Source organism: Petromyzon marinus, chromosome 37, assembly GCF_048934315.1.
Source record: "Petromyzon marinus isolate PM22_M1 ecotype Great Lakes invasive population chromosome 37, UKy_Petmar_22M1.pri1.0, whole genome shotgun sequence".
Lineage (NCBI taxonomy): Eukaryota > Metazoa > Chordata > Hyperoartia > Petromyzontiformes > Petromyzontidae > Petromyzon > Petromyzon marinus.
This window is the reverse complement of record NC_133703.1, coordinates 1,664,776-1,668,093: the sequence shown is the minus strand read 5'-3', so window position 1 is coordinate 1,668,093 and position 3,318 is coordinate 1,664,776.

Sequence of the window (3,318 nt, the reverse complement as noted above, 5' to 3'; positions counted from 1 at the left end):
TCACAGATGTCCCAATAGTTTCACAGATGTCCCAATAGATTCACATATGTCCCAGTAGTTTTACAGATGTCCCAGTAGATTCACAGATGTCCCAATAGTTCAACAGATGTCCCAGTAGTTTAACAGATGTCCCAGTAGTTTCACAGATGTCCCAGTAGGTTAACAGATGTCCCCATAGTTTCACAGATGTCCCAATAATTTCACAGATGTACCAGTAGTTTCACAGATGTCCCAATAGTTTAACAGATGTCCCAAATAGTTTCACAGATGTCCCAATAGATTCACAGATGTCCCAATAGTTTCACAGATTTCCCAATAGTTTCACAGATGTCCCAATAGTTTCACAGATGTCCCAGAAGTTTTACAGATATTCCAGTAGGTTAACAGATGTCCCCATAGTTTCACAGATGTTCCAATAGTTTCAAAGATGTCCCAGTAGTTTTACAGATGTCCCGCTAGTTTCACAGATGATCCCAGTAGTTTCACAGATGCCCCAATAGTTTCACATATGTCCCATTAGTTTCACAGATGTCCCCATAGTTTCACCGATGTCCCAATAGTTTCACAGATGTCCCAATAGTTTCACAGATGTCCCAATAAGTTCACATATGTCCCAGTAGTTTCACAGATCACCCAGTCGTTTCACAGATGCCCCAATAGTTTCACATATGTCCCATTAGTTTCACAGATGTCCCCATAGTTTCACAGATGTCCCAATAATTTAACACATGTACCAGTAGTTTCACAGATGTCCGAATACTTTAACAGATGTCCCAAATAGTTTCACAGATGTCCCAATAGTTTCACAGATGTCCCAGAAGTTTAACAGATGTCCCAATAGTTTCACAGATGTCCCAATAGTTTCAAAGATGTCCCAGTAGTTTTACAGATGTCCCAGTAGTTTCACATATGTCCCAGTAGTTTCACAGATGCCCCAATATTTTCACATATGTCCCATTAGTTTCACCGATGTCCCCATAGTTTCACAGATGTCCCAATAATTTCACAGATGTACCAGTAGTTTCACAGATGTCCCAATAGTTTCACAGATGTCCCAATAATTTCACAGATGTCCCAGAAGTTTTACAGATATTCCAGTAGGTTAACAGATGTCCCCATAGTTTTACAGATGTCCCAATAATTTAACAGATGTACCAGTAGTTTCACAGATGTCCCCATAGTTTCACAGATGTCCCAATAGTTTCACAGATGTCCCAATAGTCTCACAGATGTCCCAATAAGTTCACATATGTCCCAGTAGTTTCACAGATCACCCAGTCGTTTCACAGATGCCCCAATAGTTTCACATATGTCCCATTAGTTTCACAGATGTCCCCATAGTTTCACAGATGTCCCAATAATTTCACAGATGTACCAGTAGTTTCACAGATGTCCCAATAGTTTCACAGATGTCCCAATAGTTTCACAGATGTCCCAGGAGTTTTACAGATATTCCAGTAGGTTAACAGATGTCCCCATAGTTTCACAGATGTCCCAATAGTTTCAAAGATGTCCCAGTAGTTTTACAGATGTCCCAGTAGTTTCACAGATGATCCCAGTAGTTTCACAGATGCCCCAATAGTTTCACATATGTCCCATTAGTTGCACAGATGTCCCCATAGTTTCACAGATGTCCCAATAGTTTCACAGATGTCCCAATAGTCTCACAGATGTCCCAATAAGTTCACATATGTCCCAGTAGTTTCACAGATCACCCAGTCGTTTCACAGATGCCCCAATAGTTTCACATATGTCCCATTAGTTTCACAGATGTCCCCATAGTTTCACAGATGTCCCAATAATTTAACAGATGTATCAGTAGTTTCACAGATGTCCCAATAGTTTATCAGATGTCCCAAATAGTTTCACAGATGTCCCAATAGTTTCACAGATGTCCCAGTTGTTTCACAGATGTCTCAATAGTTTCACAGATGTCCCAATAGTTTCACAGATGTCCCAATAGATTCACATATGTCCCAGTAGTTTTACAGATGTACCAGTAGATTCACAGATGTCCCAATAGTTCAACAGATGTCCCAGTAGTTTAACAGATGTCCCAGTAGATTCACAGATGTCCCAATAGTTCAACAGATGTCCCAGTAGTTTAACAGATGTCCCAGTAGTTTCACAGATGTCCCAGTAGGTTAACAGATGTCCCCATAGTTTCACAGATGTCCCAATAATTTCACAGATGTACCAGTAGTTACACAGATGTCCCAATAGTTTAACAGATGTCCCAAATAGTTTCACAGATGTCCCAATAGATTCACAGATGTCCCAATAGTTTCACAGATTTCCCAATAGTTTCACAGATGTCCCAATAGTTTCACAGATGTCCCAGAAGTTTTACAGATATTCCAGTAGGTTAACAGATGTCCCCATAGTTTCACAGATGTTCCAATAGTTTCAAAGATGTCCCAGTAGTTTTACAGATGTCCCGCTAGTTTCACAGATGCCCCAATAGTTTCACATATGTCCCATTAGTTTCACAGATGTCCCCATAGTTTCACAGATGTCCCAATAATTTAACACATGTACCAGTAGTTTCACAGATGTCCGAATACTTTAACAGATGTCCCAAATAGTTTCACAGATGTCCCAATAGTTTCACAGATGTCCCAGAAGTTTAACAGATGTCCCAATAGTTTCACAGATGTCCCAATAGTTTCAAAGATGTCCCAGTAGTTTTACAGATGTCCCAGTAGTTTCACATATGTCCCAGTAGTTTCACAGATGCCCCAATATTTTCACATATGTCCCATTAGTTTCACCGATGTCCCCATAGTTTCACAGATGTCCCAATAATTTCACAGATGTACCAGTAGTTTCACAGATGTCCCAATAGTTTCACAGATGTCCCAATAATTTCACAGATGTCCCAATAGATTCACATATGTCCCAGTAGTTTTACAGATGTCCCAGTAGATTCACAGATGTCCCAATAGTTCAACAGATGTCCCAGTAGTTTAACAGATGTCCCAGTAGTTTCACAGATGTCCCAGTAGGTTAACAGATGTCCCCATAGTTTCACAGATGTCCCAATAATTTCACAGATGTACCAGTAGTTTCACAGATGTCCCAATAGTTTAACAGATGTCCCAAATAGTTTCACAGATGTCCCAATAGATTCACAGATGTCCCAATAGTTTCACAGATTTCCCAATAGTTTCACAGATGTCCCAATAGTTTCACAGATGTCCCAGAAGTTTTACAGATATTCCAGTAGGTTAACAGATGTCCCCATAGTTTCACAGATGTCCCAATAGTTTCAAAGATGTCCCAGTAGTTTTACAGATGTCCCGCTAGTTTCACAGATGA